Here is an 18,796-nt window from a genome sequence, read left to right on the forward strand (position 1 = left end):
GAAGAAGATCATGATTTTACATTTTGAATAATGAACATACTAGAATAAATACTGCATTATAGAAAATATTCTTCAAAATACAATTAAATAGAAAAAATAAAATTATTATTCTGTATATTTACATAGCCACAGGTGCATATATACACACTCAACAAAAGCAATGATAACAGACTTAATTTTTCTGTCTGAAAATAGCCAGATAGGCTGGATAGGATCGTAATCTACTTTTAAACCAGATATTTGATATCCACCAGGCACAGACTGGAATCTATTACAACTATTTTCTTTAATACAATACAAAGGATTATAAAATACAATCTGGGAATCTTAGTGATAATCTTTCTACAGAAAATCTTAGTGTGTGTGTAGCATACTGAACTTAGAATCAATTCAGACCATATTTCAGTGGCAGAAGCTGTTTCTGTATATAAGAAAAATATCTGGCAACTTCAAAAAATAGCAGGAAAATCCCAAATGGAGCCAAATCTCTTGGGATGTAGAAATGATAGGAGGCTTAAATTAAGAATCTGGAAAACTGCCTAATTAATATAATGCTGCAGTAGGAATGTTTAGATTTGAATTCATCTAAAAAGCTAAAGATATAAATGTGAAACAACACAGGCCTGAAAAGGTACACTGTGAATCTTCATTTCTAACGTTAATTTAGCTTTCTATACTGGATAAATATATTTAGGTGATATTGAAAATGGTAACCTATTTAATTTAAATGTTAAATTCTAAATTATGAAGTTTACATCAAAACCAACATTTCACATGAGCTGACCATCCCCACTGGAGTAAAGATAGCCTCTTTAATAAATGGTGTTCGAAAAAATGGATCTCAACCTGCTAAAGATTACAACTAGACCCTTATCTTTCACCATGCACTAAACTAAAATCCAAGTGTATTAAAGATCTAAATATTACAACAGAAATACTAAACTTGCTGGAAAATAAGTTAGGCAGAATTCTTGAAGACATTGGCATGGGAAAAGACTGTGAACAAATCCTCAGTAGCATGGGAACTAGCAGAAAGAATCAATAACTGGGATTTCATCTTATTAAAAAGCTTCTGCACTGCAAAAGAAACCACTAGCAGAACTAAGAGACAACATACAATGTGGGAAAAAATTTTTACCAGTTGCTCCTCAGACAAAGAACTATTATCTAGAATATATAGAACTCAAAATATGAACAAACATTTCTCAGACAAAGAAGTAAAAGCAGCAAGTAAATATATGAAAAAAATGTTCCACGTCACTGGTCATTGAAGAGATGCAAATAAAAACACTGAGATTCCCCCCTCACCCCACAAAGAATGGCTGCTATCAAGAAATCAAACAATAAAAAATGTTGGCGTTGTTGTGGAGAGAAAGGAACCCTTCTCCATTGTTGGTGGGAGTCCAGATTGGTGCAACCACTATGCAAATCAATATGGAGATACCTCAAAGAGCTGGGACTACAGGTTTTATTTGCCCCAGCCATCCCTCTACTGAGTATCTTTCCAAAAGAATTAAAAGAATCATAACACAATGATTTATGTGCACCTATGTTTATAGCAGCACAGTTTGTAATAGCTAAAACTTGGAAACAGCCCATTTGCCCATCAGTTGGAAACTGGATAAAGAAGATGGGATTTTTCTATACAATGGAATACTACTCACCCATAAAGAATGAGAAATTATGGATTTTCCTAAGAAAATGGGTACATATTGAGGATATACTCCTAAGTGAAATAAATAAGTCACACTTGTGTCAATACGAAATCATTTCTCTGGTGTAAATAAACTATAATAGTACATAAGATCCTAATGATATAATAGACAATGTGAAATAGGAAGAAAAGTGCTAAAGGTGTAGGGAAGGTGAGAAGGGTAGGGGAAAAGGTAATAAGGGAAAGGAAACAAATAGGAGAAAATGAAAAAAATGGAAATAAAATGTTTGTAAATGGGGAGAGGAGTAGGGGGTGAAGGGAGGGCATGGACAAGGGGAGAAAATGAGAACCTAGACCTGTCATGTAAAGGTACTAAGATCCCAGTAATGAATGTATCTGTAACATATACCTAAAATTTACCTATAAACTCAATGAGGAAAAAAACACATTTCACAATGCACTTTTTTAAGGCAAAATAAAGGTTATATTCTAGATAATGTAATGGTTTCTTGGCACCCATAATGCAAGTGATAGTTCAGAGATGAGAATGTTATTGCTATATGGGAATTACATCTAAATTTTAAAACATTTTTTATTAAGCCAAAATACAGACCTACTAAGTTTGGTATATTCTTTGAGCTATCTTTAGTGTTTCTTCTAAAAAGCAGGTGGTATTTGTATCAATGATAAAAATTTCCATACAGAATCTTCTTTCTCACTCTTCTGGTTCCATTAAAAATATGTTCTATTATATTACACAGTAAGTCAAAATTAATTATCACTCTGAAAACTTGTTTTACCCTAAGTCTGGCTAAAGCACTCCAGGTTTTACTATTGACTATTTCTATAATACTGCCATTGCTTCCAGTTTTTTGGTTTTTTTTTTAAGAAATAGAATATACTTTCACAAATTTCTATAATGTGTCTTGGGAAAAGTAAGGAGGTACCGCCATAATTATGAGATTGCTGAGGTAGTGTTTGGAATTCTCCATGTGAGCCAATCAACGTAAGGAGATGGACACGTATTGTTAATGTTGTAAACAGTAGTGCAGCCTGAAGCCTGAGTCTATCCAGAAAGGTTGTAACCAAATTTGTCATCATGTCACTGATAAATAAGCATCGAAACATAAATCAAAGAACCACATTATATTCTACCTTCAACTTTTTGTAAACCATGTTTTGTGGATAACTTCCGTTTTACCGTAAGGCTGATATATTTCAATATTTTGAAAACATCATTACTAGGTTTGAGTTGACAGAGGTCATCTAACCAACTACCATTATGTTGAGTACTAAGAAGTACATCTTGCAATAAAATTATCGAAAAAGAAAAGTCATTAAATTTCTCAATCTTTCCTGATACTGCAGAGAAAAAAATTAGAGGCTACTCTTCTGATCCTTTTTATTTTGTTTTGTTTTGGAATGAGGATAGATTTATTCTGCTTCATTGCACGAGTACACTGGAGTGAGTACTAAAACTAGGCCCCTCCAGTTAGTAAAAATATAAACTTTTAAAATTCTCTGACCCCATATCTTATAACTAGAAAATATACAAAAGCATGTATTATTACATGCTATGTTTCACATAATACATATTGGATGCTTACAGTGTCACTACATATGAATTGTCATAGAAGAGTAGCTACAAAATTTTAATATCCTAGCTATCTTTGCCATCACCATAAATATAGTCACCATCATTTACTTTCATAACTTGTTATCCACTATAATTTAAAAACGATAGCATTTTCAAGTTGGTTACTATATTATGTCCATTTTAAAGTCTTATTTAGTTTTTAATGAGCAAATAATTACATATATTTATAAGATGCAATGTGATGTTTTGATATATATACCTTTTGGAATGACCAAATCAGGCTAAGGAGCATATCCATAACCTCAAATACTTATCATTTCTTTGTGATGAGAGAATTTAAAATCTTCTTTTAACTGCTTTCAAATATAAAATACAGTACTGATCACTAGTTACCGGAGCTTCTTCCTATCTTTTTGTATCTTAATACTCATCAACTAACATCTCCACTTCCACATCCCACCCCTCTATACCCAGACTCTGTTAACTACCACTGTACTTTGTTTCTCTGAATATGATTGCTTCAGAATCCTTATATAAGAGGGAACATGCAGTATTTATCTTTCTTAGTATGGCTTATTTCATTTAATAATGAAACAATGTCCTCTAGGCTAATCCATGCTCTTGCAAATGAATTTATAAGTTTAATTTATAAGCTAAATTATATTCTATTTTGTGTACATACACATTTTAATACACTCATCTATTAATGGAAATGTGTTATTAGGAATAATACTGAAATATACCTGAGAGTATAGATGTCTTTGTCATTCCAATTTCAGTTTCTCTGTTTATGTATCCAGTAGTGTAATTCCAGGATCATATGATAATTCTATTATTACTTTCAGGAGGAACTGCCTCTCTATTTTCTGTAATGGGTACACAAATTTTCAATACTATCAAAAGTGTATAAAGGTTCCCTTTTCACTAAATACTTGCCAACATTTGCTATTTCTTTTAAAGTCAGTGCTTCATCAGCAGTTACATATACAGACTCACAGATGCTGCTCTGCTCTGAACATTCATCAGCTTCTCATTGCCTACTGGATAAAATGTAAAGTCCTTGGATTTGATATTGGTGGAAACTTAATTTTAGGTATTTTCTTCTACCATTTGCACCACATATACCCTCACTATTTTGAACTTCTTACATTTTCTAGGAATTATATGATCGTTCACAGCTCTCTGCTTTTGTTAATGGTATTTTCTCTGCTTAGAACTGTCTTTTTTAAATGAATTTCTCCCATGAATTATTGCAAATTCTTCCAAATCCACTCTAAAATTTACCTCTTTTATGAAGTCTTTTGTGGCACAGAAAATTCTGGACAATCTTTCTTAAATTTTCATCTAGGGCTCAGTGGAGACTTCATAACTACTCTATAGAAAGCTTTTGAAAGGTAGTATAATTCTGGCCTGTGAAACTGAAAAAAGCTTCTAGAAGTGCAGAAATTTTGTATTTTATCCATATGTTCTGTTCATTACTGAAAATAATACTGGCAGTAAAGTCACTATCTTTTTCCTAAACTCATTTCTCTTTCTAAACTCTCAATTATAAATTATAACAACTCCATCTTCTCAATCTAACATCATACATTTCTTTCTAACTCGCATCATGGTTTGCTTAGATTATTGCAACAGCTTCTTTCCTCCAGCACTGCCAGCTTCTAGTCCATACTGCAGGCTGCTACCAGAGAAATTTTTCTAAAATGCAAAATTGATGCTGTTACTTTCCAATTTAAACCCTTTAAAGGCACCCCACTCTGCATTATAGAGGCCAAAAATGTTGCCATGGTATGCAATGGACTTTCACAGTCAGATCAAACTACATTTCATACTGGTCTTTTGCTATGACTCCATGAAATGTTCATACCAGATAAATTCAACATGTTCCACAACTCTTGGGGCACATACACAATTTCACCTAACTGTAGTTCTGCGCACATGAATTTTTATGCCTTCACCATGTTTATATTATTTGTATCCCAACTATTACTGATTCTTTTTTTTTATTGTGTTTATTGGTACAATCTAGGTATACAATACAGTTACATTCATTACTGGGATCCTGTAGCTTCACATGACAGGTCTTGGTTCTCATTTTTTCCCCTTGTCCCTGCCCTCCCTTCACCCCCTCCTCCTCTCCCCGTTTACAAACACTTTATTTCTCATATTTTTTTCTTTTCCCTTATTCCTTTTCCCCTATCCTTCCCACTTTCCCTACACCTTTAGCCCTTTTCTTCCTATTATTACTGATTCTTTGATCACAAACCCCGTAATACCTTATTTCATGATATTTCAAGTCCCATTTACACTTCACAAAACTGAATTACTCTTTTTGGCCTTTGATTGTGATATAAATACTTGCATCATGCCACTTCTCTGGTTACTGGTCTGTAGTCTGCATTGGACTATGAGTTTTTCTAGGGTAGTGGCCTTCCTTAATTCATCTGTATCATAGTAAGCACCTACTGCAGAGCTTGACATACCAAGGCATCCAAAAGCCAGTTCAAAAATATCCACTCAGTGCCTTTTACCTTGTTCACGGTTCTTACTGTAGAATCAGATTCTTCATCAGATGAACGCCAAAGAAGACTCTACTTTACAACAAATTCCTCTCAGTAGTAAAAAAATTTACTTTTTAAAATATAAAACATTTTAATTTTTATTAGTAGTATGTGTTTGTGACCCATAATAATTACATCCTCCTTCGGTCAATGGGTACATATATGTATCACATATTGACTCTTTGTATAGGCTATTCCCTCTAAGATCCCCTCCCCTTCTCTCCCAGATCCCTTTCCTATCTCCATAATCTACATTCCTGTTTTCTACTATCTCTTTTATTTTGCTAATTAAATTATTGTATTTTGGGTTTCTCATATAACAGAAACCATCCGATATTTCCATATCTGACTTATTTCACTTAGCAGTATGGTCTCACAATCCATCAATTTTCCCACAAATGAGTCAAATGTATCCTTCTTTATGGCTGAGAAGTACACTATTATGTATCATCTATCTCATATTTCTTTGGCCTTTCATCTTGTCAAAAGGCATATAGGCCACTTCTATGATTTAGTGATTGTAAATTATGCTGCCATAAACATGGATAAGCAATCACCACTGTAAGGTGGTGACCTTCACTCTTTTGGAAGGATACCCAGAGATACAGCTGGGCAAATGGAATTTCTTTTTTTAAAGTTTTTGAGGAATCTCCGTAAAAATTTCCATAGTGCTTGTACTGGTTTACATCCCCACCAGTAATATATAGAAGGCCCTTTTCCCTACAACTTCACCAGAATATGTTGTTTGTGACCTCGATGATAACCATTCTTACTGGAGTAAGATGTGATCTCATGGTTGGTTTAGTTTGCACTTTTCTAATGGCCAAAGATGATGAACATTTTGTCTTGTATTCAATGGCAATTTGTTTTTCTTCTTTTGAGAAGTGTTCATCAGTTTCAAATTCCCGTTGTTTGATTGGGTATTTTATTTTTAGGGGTTTAATTTTTTGAGTTCTTTATTTATTCTAAATATTAGTCTCTTGTCTGAGTTGTATTTGACAAAAATTTTTACACATTCTGTTGGCTGTCTCTTTATTCTATTTGTTGTTTCTTTTGTTATGCCAAAGTTTTTAATTTTGTATATTCTTATTTTTGCTTGGTATTATTTCTTGCGCAACTGGGGTTCTCTTCAGAAAGTCGTTGTTCATGCCTATTTCTCTAAAATTTTTACCAGTTTTATCTCTAATGGAAGCAGTGTTTATGTTTTTATATCTAGGTCTTTGATCTATTTTTATTTGATTTTAGATACTTTTTTATTTTGGTACCGGAATGGAACTCCAGACCTTTCATTTGTGAGGCAAATGACAGAACCACTGAGCTAAATCTCTGGCCCTGATTTGATTTTAGTGCAGGGTGAGAGTATATAAATATAGATTAATTTTTCTAAATGGGGAGGGGAGGAGGGGGTGAAGAGAAGGCAGGGACAAGGGGAAAAAATGAGAACCAATACCACCTGTCATGTAAAGGTACAAGATCCCAATAATGAATGTAACTGTAGTGTATACCTAAAATGTACCAATAAACTCAATACAAGAAAAAATAAATAAATAAAATTAAAAAATTCTCCCTGTGGATAACCAGAGTTTCCAACAAGTTTACTAAAGGTAACATCTTTTCTCCACTGTATGATTTTGTCTTCGTTGTCAAGAATCAGATGACTAAAGGTGTATGAGGTTGTTTCTACATTCTCAGTCCTATTGCATTGGTTAAAATGCCTGTTTTTGTTGCAGTACTGTACTGTTTTTATTATTGTAGGTTTGTAATATAACTTGGAATCCTATATGATAATACCACCTGTTTTGCTCTTTTGTTCAGGATTGCTTTGGTTTTCCTTGGCCTTTTCTGGTTTTATATAAATTTTAGGATGTTTTTAGTCCTGTGAAGAATGATGCTGATATTTTTTTGGAATTGTATTACATTTATTTATCATTATAATATTTTAGCCATTTTGACTATATTCAGGAAAATATAATTGGAGACTGGAGGAAGGTGTAAGAAGGTTGGAATTAATTAATATACTGATAGAAAGCTTGCGTTCTAATCTTCCATACAAAATTTTTGATGTGGGTTAAACTAACATGACCATGAAAGATATCTAAAGCAGTAATTAATTCTCATTCTCCATTTCACATACATAAATACCTCACATATATGAATAGAAAAAAAGTGCACAATACGAAAAGAGAATAGTATCAGCTCTTCATCCTATTTATGCTAAAGTCAGAATTCCACCAGTGTGTTCTTCCCCTTTAGTTCAAAGACAGAGAACTTGTCTTATAGCAGTTGTGGGTAGCTGAGCCCCAGTAATTTTTGGTTGTGCCTAGGAGATTGGATGTACTCACTGTTTCTAGTTATTTGTTTTCTTACCTTCCTATGAGTGAAGGGGCTGTTGGGTCCAGATGTACTATCTAGACTGCTTCTTTTTCTCTCTGCAGACAGAGCTCCATTAGATTTCATCAGTACTCCTGCGGTCATGACTATCTTGATATTTTTTGTTTTGTTTTGTTTTTGTACTGGGGATCAAACTTGGGACCTTGAGCTTGCAAGGCAGGCAGCAGAACCACTGAGCTAAATCCTCAGCCCAATTGAGGATTTTGCCTCTTATGATTGGTCAATTTCAACTGTATTAGAGAAGGGAGGACACAGAGGGATGGATATTTCACCTAATCTCCTTATCTCTTGAAGGGCTTCCTTCAACTCTATGCCCTTCCCTTTGTGATTATCCCTTCAGCTGCTTCTATCTGCTCTCTCTCTATTTCTACACTTCGCAAAACTTTCTTGTGCTGGTGCTAAACCACACCCTTGGTTTTCTATGCACCTACACTTTCTGTTTGCACTTCACAAAATGTCTCTATCCAGCCCTTAAATTCAGTAGTGTTTGGGGCTCAGCTGAGGAAGGATCTTCTGGTTGGATTTCAGCAGCATTTGATGGAAGGGGTCCAACAAGGGCACAGATCTTGATAGCTTTTGATGAGCAGTGGGATGAATCCTGCATGGGGAACAAACTCCGTGATGCTTAACCACAGGTAGTGGGTAATATTTCACATGCGTGCAGAACTTGGTGCTATTTGGAGGGAGGCAGTGGGAAAGTTCGCACTCCAGCATTGTGCTAGTGCCTTTTCTCCACACTTATATTTTATAACCATTTCATGTCCCTATGACCTGTAATACCACAGAACTGTCTAAGATTAGTTCCAAGTCACTATCCAGGACTGTGACCTTGTTTCTTTCAGTCACCAGGGCTTGTTGGTTCTAACTCAGTCAGTCCTTAGTGCCTTTATCTCCTATGTGTATCACCTCCAGCTGGGCCTCTGTCTCCAGTAGGAAGAGAGCTAGGACAAGTGGGCACAGGGCAGTGTCTGTTAGGATCCGGCACACACAGCAGCAGCCTTGTGGCCACTATTGCACTTGGATTCTTTCCTCAAGGAGATATCCTTTCCCAAGATAGTGTGCTCACCAGATCTGAGCTATAAACTGTGGCACAATTGGGTGATGGCTCTGTTTCTTGCTCTATACACTCCTGATACTGAAATTTGTATGGTGGGCTTCACTTTCCAGTTGTCTTTCCATGACTAGGTAATTGTCATACTCCCTCCCTTACCTTGTGTGCATCTTCTGAACATCTTTTGAGCTCCACTGCCTTTAGTTTGCCACAATGTCAACATAACCCATTTTCAAAGTATATATTTTGCTAGAAATTGTTACTGAACATTAAAAGTTAGTTAACTTTTGGTTTGTGAATTGAGTCATAGATAAATCAAGCTAAGTAAACAAATGAAAATTGAAATAAACTATGATGTTTGAATTAATTTGTTCATGTCCACATGAACAAATGACATTGAAACTCTGGCCAACCTCTATCTTGTCTTTTCAGTTTAAAACATACCAATTACTAAACAGATAAATTTTCACTATAGGCAGTTTGTACCTAATGTTTCCTTATCTATTGACTAATTTGATTTTTACAACCCTGGAAAGTTGGAAAGAGGTTGTACTATGCTTCCTTATCTCTAAAATACTATAAGATGAAGTATTAAGTTAATTACCACTCTTCTTAGAAAAATAAACAGCCTGTTAAATAGATCTTAAGACTTACTGTGGCTTGAAAGATTTTTAAAATGTGAAAATAAAACTTTTGCCTTACACCTGAAGTCATGTAGTGTTCTCATTTATGAAAATGTGGAACCTGGGCCCTGGAAGACAAACACTCATATCAAATAGCTATTAAGTAGGAGGCACACAGAAGGATTTGACCTGTTTGATAGGTAGAACATGTTTTCATGCTACTGTATTTTCTTAATGGTTGTCCAACGGAACAATCTTTTATAAATTTAAATAAGGGGGAAATCCTATAATTAACTGAATTTGAGAAACATGGAGTTGAAAAATAGACTTATTTACTATATAACTTTTCAGAGCTTTTATTATGCTAATTAAGAGACACTGTGAATTTCAAAATAAGATTACACTAGAGTATAACATAAAATTATTTGACCATACAACCTTTTTGTATCTTCTGTAAAGTATCTTGTGGGACTAATGTTCTTTGGAGCACAATTGAAAAGCTGTACTATGCCAAAATAGAATTTTATCAGCTTCCAAAAGGCATGAACCACAATGCTCAATTCATTTCCTGTCACTTTCAAAGATGGTGAAGCACCAGCTTATAGATCTAGTTGCCAAACTTTTATCCAACTTGACTGACTACAGAGCACTGAAGCTAGAATCCTTATTAAAAATAAGTTAAGGAAGTATTCATCAACATATTATTAATCAAAACATTACTATTCTGGAATTTTGTAATATTACAAATAAGATCTAGAAACAATTGCGGTTCTGTAAAGACAGCCTTCTACTAGAAACACAATTCTCATGTAAAATTTGTATACATTTTGGGCAATACCCTTAAAACTTGGTAGCAGATTTTTTAGGAGCATCTACAGAAACATCCATTAGTTAATAGAAACTTTAATTCATTTATTCAAGAAATAATTCCTGAATGTCTAGCATTTGGCAGGCATTATGCTGAGCACTTGGGGGGGGTGATGGTAAATAGGACAGATCAATCTCTGCCATCATGATGCTCAGAGTCTACAGTAGAAAAAATTGATATACAAAATACGGTCTAATAAATATTTCTTCCAAGTCTGAACCTACAAAATTCTGCAGAGCATGGGGCATCTACCTGCATAATTCATTCCCCAAAGTAACAATTTGATATATCTGAATTATAGATGCCAAAGGAGAGCCAAGAGCTTAACTTAATAGAATAACTGTCTCATTTTTTTCTGCTTACATTGCCAGCAAAGTGTTGCTTTTACTGATGTCTCATGATTTTAAGGCAAACAAAAATCTCTAACATCTTCACCAGTACTACAATTTGATCTGCTCTTACAGATGAACAACATTTCAATGTATTTGTAGAAATCTATCTGCCAGGTGCTGATGAAGAACTATTTCTTTCAAAAATATTGTAAGTTTTGTGGAGTTCAGTAATCTAGTGGGCTCACCACAAGAAACTAGTTAAAAAATACCTGCTAGACTTACGAATCTGTCCTGTGCAGTGTCAAAAAGAAACATAAATAAAGTCCCTTGCATCATTATAGCATTAAACACTACTTTGCTACCTAGAGCTTTCTTTGTTTCTTCATTTTACACATATGCTACTTGAAATATTTCTCCATGTCCATAAAGAAGAATACATTATTCCAACAAATGCCTTCATTGGTTGAACATTTTATGTCATTTTTACCCCTAAGTGACATGCTATAAGTTTTAAGATATCTGTAAATCATGAGAGCTCTTTTTCACTATCATTTTTATGAATTACTGTTTTTACTCTGGACTCTTTTTTATCAGTATTTACATTATCATTTTTAACATTTTATTTATGTTTAACTTGAAAATAATAATCATATATATTTATGGGTTGCAAAGTTATATTTCAATACATGTATACATTGCAGAATGATTGAATGAGAAAAATTAGCATATATGTTATTTCAAATAGTTACCATTTCTTTGAGTAAGAACATTATTGGATTTTTTTTTTTGTACCAGGGATCAAACTCTAGACCTTGCACTTGCAAGGCAAGCAGAGGAATGACTGAGCTAAATCCCTGGCCATTGTTGATGAAATTGTAAAATATTATTAACTGTAATCATTGTGCTGTATGAGAAAACAGAACATATTCTTCCTATATATTTGTAACTTTATAGTTGTAGACCAACACTTTGCCTATCCACCCCATCCTTATCCTGTATCCATCCAATTATCTATTGTCACGGGACCTAATCTTTTGAGTTACATACATAAGTGTTATCATATAATATTTGTCTCTCCATTTCTAGCTTATTTCACTTAACATTGTGTCCCCTGGATCAATTCATATTGTCACAAGTGACAGTATTAGCAATGCTAAATAGTGTTGCAAGAAACTTGGGAGTGCAGACATCTCCATCTTAATTGCATTCTCTGTTTTACCACCAGTTTTCATTTCTTATTTTAGAATTTTAATGATGGTAATTATAAACGAGGATTTAGGACTATCGTGTATTCATCAAAAAGGCTTCAGATGGGCTGGGGATTTGGCTCTGTGGTTCTGCTGCCTGTCCTTGCTCAAAGAGTCTATTACTCATTTAAGCATCCTTCTATATTAAATTCTTATTGGCTGAGTATCTAGAGCAGTTTCTGTTTTTCTTGAAAAACCTCAAAAGATAAAGATTTAAATTCAGTCTTACCCCAGTGTCCATGCATGTAATTATTGTGCTATCCTATCCTTCCACTCTAAGTTTCTTTCCACTGGATTTTTCAAGCGATCTAAAAGATGAATAATCTAGCCTTTCTGTTACCATCTTTAAATTATGGTCCACCAAAGGTAGCTCATATCTTGACTTTAAGGTTTTTGAGAATAGTAATTGTGCATGTTTTGTTCATTACTGTGTCTTCAATGCATGGCCCAATACTAATAATTTTTTATTGCATCACCATCTGAAATACACTTTATTTTATTGTATGTAAACAAAATTGATAATAAAAATTGTTTCTTGTAATATTGATTCATCATTGAATCTCCCATTATGTACTATTTGTGCCTCTTATGTCTTAATAGTGAACATGGACTTAGGTATCAACCTATCTGGGTTCATATCTTAGCTCCACAATTCATTGGATTTGTGAATTTCAGCTTGTTACTTAAACTCTGAAATGTTAAGTGAAGATAATACTAGCATTTATACCTTAGGGTTGTTATAAGAATTAAATAAGATAATATAAAAAATGTCCAGCTGCTCTGCCACCAGCCCCAGCAAGGAAGGCCGCCCTGAGATCTCTCCCTCTGCCTGCTCGGGCCCAATCCGCAGATCCGTGTGGTCCCCTACCTGCTCTGTCACCACCCCAGAGAGGAAGGTATCCATGTGGGCAACCCTGAAACACCCTCACAACACCCCCACGACACCCACCCTGACCTCCTAATTGGGACAGTCCTTGGACCCACTCTGCAGAGGCATAGGTGGTCATAAAGGGTATTTTTCTGAGCTCCCAACTTTGAACATCTTTAAAGAAAAGTCAGGGGAAACCTGTAATAGAACTGTGTGGAATTCAACCCTTCAGGTCAGGGAACTCAATTTAGGCCTTGTGGCCTGAGGTCAGTCTGAGTCTTGGGGATCTGCCATTGGCTAGCTAAGATTAGAGGCCTTGGTTCTGCACATGGCCGTGCACATGGTATATTATGACAGCAAAGACATAGTCTGAAAGAGGCCCTTCAAATTCATTTTTTTTCTTTCTTTTCCTCATTCCACCCTGAAATTTCTTTATTTTTTCTGTCCTCTTTTTCCAACTCAGTCTCTTGCTCCACCATATTATCCCTCATCTCCCTTTCTACTCCTGCTCCTACCCTAACTCAGACTTCTTCTTTTATCATTTTTTCTTTATGTTCTTTTCTTCTGTCATTTTAGCTCAATCATTCGTCAGTAGTTTCAAGGGAAAGTGAGCCCCTGTAACTGTTAAGGGGATATATTTTTGTCCTTACTCTTGCACTCTGACTATTCCTTTTGAAGTCAATAGTTTTGTAAAGATTGTATGGTCATTCTATGTCCTCTGACTTCACTTGAAACCACTTCCAATACTTTCACTTATCTACTCCTCTTGTCTGAACTCCATCTAAGCCCCCATCCTAAATGGTAAAGATGCTATATTGAAAAGCATATCCACTGCAAACATATTTTGGGCTGCTTCTTGATTTTAATTTAATCCACAAGGTTTAAAGGTGATAGATTAATGACTATCACAAGTGGTCAAATTGCAAGTTGTGCTTGATCCTTTTATGCTGCTGAAAGTATCAACTGGGACAAAGGATTGTGATTGATTTAATGAGTTCTTTTCTCTGATATTATGAAAATAAGAATGTCTATGAGGCATTAGATACTCAAAAGCTAAAGTACAACTATAATGGAAAGATTTAAGTAATAACCCAGAAATTAAACCAAGGACAACCCAACAACAAAAATAAAAATGAGAAAACACTTAAGCAAGACACAGAGACAGACTTCCAGTTCACCAATGGCAAACAGTAGGGCACATGAGGATGAAAAGTCTTATAGTGAACCAGCAGGACACCCTGAACCCATAGCACAGGAAGTAACACAACAGATCAATCAGGCTCTGAAAAAATTCAAAACAGAAATAATTTCCCAGATAACCATAGAGATGGTGAACAAAATGGAACTTATGATTTGAGACTCTAGAACAGAAACTGAGAAAAAAATAGATGAGCTCAGCACCACAATAGAAGCTATGAAAGTCCAGAATAAGAAAAAAATAGAAACAATGAATGCCCAACATAGGAAAGAAATGGAATCCATAAAACAGATTTAAACAGATATCCAGGAGATTAAAAGCTCTCTTGAAAGTGTACAGAACAGAATAAATGAATGCGAAGATAGAATTTCATGTATAGAAGATAGGATTGCAGTCAGTGATCATGAAGAGAGAGGTCTCTTAGAAACAGTATGGGATCATGAAATGGGTCCAACAACTTCTAGATGATGCAAAGAAGAATAGCGTAAGACTGATAGGAATCCATGAAGTAGCAGGAGAAAATACAAATGACTTTAAAAAGCTGTACACAGAATTAATGAGAGAAAACTTCCCAAACAGAAGGAAAGAATTAGACACATAGATAAGTGAGGCATATAGAACTCCAACTAGCCACTATCAAAAAAACAATGTACACCTAGACATATAATAATCAAGATCCCAGAAATCCAACAGAAGAACAAACTACAAGCAGTAAGAGAAAAGAAACAAATCAAATGCAAAGGAAAGCCCATCAGAATCAGAGCAGACTTTTCAGTGCAAACCCTCAGTTCAAGGAGATCCTGGAGTGAGGTATGTCAAGTCCTAAAAGAAAACAACCTCCAACCTAGACTGATGTATCCTGCAAAATTCTCTTTCAAAATGGATGGGGAAATAAGATACTTCCATGACAAAGAGCACCTGAGAAACTTCATGAACACCAAACCAGCACTATAAGGAATTCTAAACAATATCCTAGAAAAGGACAATGAAGGTCACAACACCATGAGGCCCAACAGACCAAATCAATTAAGCAAGGCAAGAAACCAAAAGGGGGGGGGGTAAAAAGAGTCAACAAAAGGAGAATAACATGACAATAATAAGTCAGTACATATCAGTTATAACCATCAATGTCAATGGCCTCAACTCACCAATCAAGAGAAATAGACTGGCAGAATAGATTAAGAAGCAAAATCCAACAATATGTTGTATACAAGAAACACACCTATTGCAAAAAGAAGCCCATAGACAGAAAGTGAAAGGATGGAAAACAATTCTCCATGTGACAGGAGCCCAGAAAAAAGAAGGGGTAGCAATCTTATTCACAGACAAAGTAAATTTCAAATCAAAACTCATTAAAAGAGACAAAGAAGGCCACTAAAACCTTGTAAAGGGAACAATTCAAGAGGAAGACATGGCAATCATAAAAATATATGCACCAAATATAAATGCCCCCAACTATATAAAACAAATACTAAGTAACATGAAAAACCAAATAAGCACTAATACAATTGTAGTGGGGGATTTACATACTCCATTATCACAAATAGATCATCTAGGCAGAAAATCAACAATGAAATACTAGAACTGAAACAAGCTTTGGAACACATGGACTTAATAGACATATATAGAGTATTCAACTCCACAAAATCACAATATATATTCTTTTCGGCTGCACATGGGTCATTCTCTGAGATAGACCACATACTACCTCACAAAACAGGTCTGAATAAATGCAAAAGAATCAAAGATATCCCCTGTATATTATCAGATCATAGTGCAATCAAGCTGGAGATCAATAGCACAAGAAACTGTACGAACTTAAAAAACACATGGAAACTGAACAACATTCTCCTGAACAATCAATGGATCAGAGGAAATTAAAGAAGAAATTAAACAGTTTTTACAAAAAATGAAAATGCCAATACAAAATACAGGAATCTATGGGACAAAATGAAAGCAGTTCTACGTGGAAAATTTATAGCACTGCATTCTCACACTAGGAAAACAGAGCGAGCTCAGATAAACAACCTAATGATTAATTTTAGACTACTAGAAAAACAAGAGCAAGAAAAACCCAAAGCTCGAACAAGACATTATAAAGATTATAGCAGAAATCAATGCTATAATGATACAAAAAATAAATGAAACAAAGAGTTGGTTTTTTGAAAGAATAAATAAAATTGATAAAGCTTTAGCTAATCTTATCAAAAAAAGGAAAGAAAAGGCTTAGATCCACGCAATCAGGAAGGAAAAAGGCGAATTCATAACAGATCCAATAGAAATCCAGAGGATCATTAATACCTACTTTGAGAACCTATACTAAAAAAGAGAACCACAGGCAAATCTCCTTAATGAATATAGATGCAAAAATCCTCAATGAGATACTAGCAAACAGAATACAGAGGATCATCAAGAAGATCATACATCCTGACCAAGTCAGATTTATTCCAGGGATGCAAGGATGGTTCAACATACGTAAGTCAATAAATGTAATACACTATATTAACAGAATCAAGTACAAAAACCATAAGATCCTCTCCACAGGTGCAGAAAAATCATTTGACAAAATTCAACACCCATTCATGATAGAAACCCTGCCAAAAATAGAACTAGACTGTCTGTGTCTCAATTTAATAAAGGCTATCTATGAAAAACCAACAGCCAACATTGTACTAAATGGCCAAAAACTGAAACGTTTCATGTTAAAATCATGAAGAAGACAAGGATGCCCACTATCACCACTCCTCTTCAATATAGTTTTGGAAACATTTGCCACAGCAATGAGACAAGAGAAAGAAATTAAAGCAAAAAAGAGAGGAAAGGAAGAAGTTAAACTGTCATTATTTGCTGATGATATGATACTCTACATTGAAGACCCAAAAAACTCCACCAAAAGACTTCTAGACTTAGTTGACAGATTCAGTAGAGTAGCTGGATACAAGGTGTACACCCAAATATCAATAGTCTTCTTCTACACAAATAACAGACTCACTTAGAAATAAATTAGGGAAACAATTCCCTTTACAATAGCATCCCAAAAAATGAAGTATCGAGGAATCAATCTAACAAAAAGAAGCAAACGACCTCTACACTGAAAACTTCAGCACTGTGAAAAAAGATATCGAAGAGGACATAAAAAAATGGAAAGATATCCCCTGCTCCTTGGTAGGAAGAATCAACAGTGAAAATGGCCACACTACCAAAACTGCTATACATATTCAATTCAATGGCAAATGAAATTCCGCTATATTTCACAGAAGTAGAAAAAAGAATCCAAAAATTCATTTGGAACCATAAGAGACCTAGAATAGCAAAAGCCATCCTAGGCAATAGACACATGGCAGCAGGTATAACAACTCCCAATATGAAACTATTCTACAAAGCCACTGTGACAAAAACAGCATGGTACTGGCAAAGAAAAAGACCTGACGATCAGTGGAACAGATTGGAAGACACAAAAACAAATCCAGATGTACTCAGCTGCCTCATTTTTGATGAAGGAGCTGAGCATCCTCAGTGGGGGAAAGATAGCCTCTTCAATAAATGGTGTTGGAAAAACTGGATATCAACCTGCCACAGATTTAAACTGGACCCTTATCTTTCACCATGCACTAAATTAATATCCAAGGAGATTAAAGATCTAAATATTAAAAGAGAAACACTAAACTTGTGGTAGATAAGTTAGGCAGAACTCTGGAAGACATTGGCATAGGAAAACATTTTATGAAGAAATCCTCAGTAGCATGGGAACCAGCAGAAAGAATCAACATCTGGGATCTCATCTTATTAAAAAGCTTCTGCACTGCCAAAAAAACCATCAACAGAACTAAGAAAAAACCTACAATGTGGGAAAAACTTTTTACCAGTTGCTCCTCAGACAAAGGACTATTATCTAGAATATATAAAGAACTCAAAAAAATCAACCCCCCAAATATAAAGACCCAATTCAAAAATGGGCATCTCAAATGAACAAACACTTCTCAGACAAAGACATAAAAGCAGCAAGTAAATATATGAAAAAATGTTCCACATCACTGGTCATTCAAGAGATTCAGATGAAAACACTGAGATTCCACCTCACCCCACAAAGATTGGCTCCTATCAAGAAATCAAACAATAACAAATGTTGGCGGTGTTGTGGGGAGAAAGGAACCCTTCTCCATTGTTGGTGGGAATGCAGACTGGTGCAACCACTATGGAAATCAATATGGAGATACCTCAAAAAGCTTGGACTGGACTTTCCATTTGACCCAGTCATCCCTCTGCTGGGTATCTTTCCAAAAGAACTAAAAGAATCATATCACAGTGATGTCTGCACACCCATGTTTATAGCAACACATTTTGTAATAGTTAAAACTTGGAAACAACCCATTTCCCCATCAGTTGGAAACTGGATAAAGAAGCTG

This window comes from Fukomys damarensis, unplaced genomic scaffold (assembly GCF_012274545.1).
Source record: "Fukomys damarensis isolate Sample0158 unplaced genomic scaffold, DMR_v1.0_HiC HiC_scaffold_39, whole genome shotgun sequence".
NCBI classification, from domain to species: domain Eukaryota; kingdom Metazoa; phylum Chordata; class Mammalia; order Rodentia; family Bathyergidae; genus Fukomys; species Fukomys damarensis.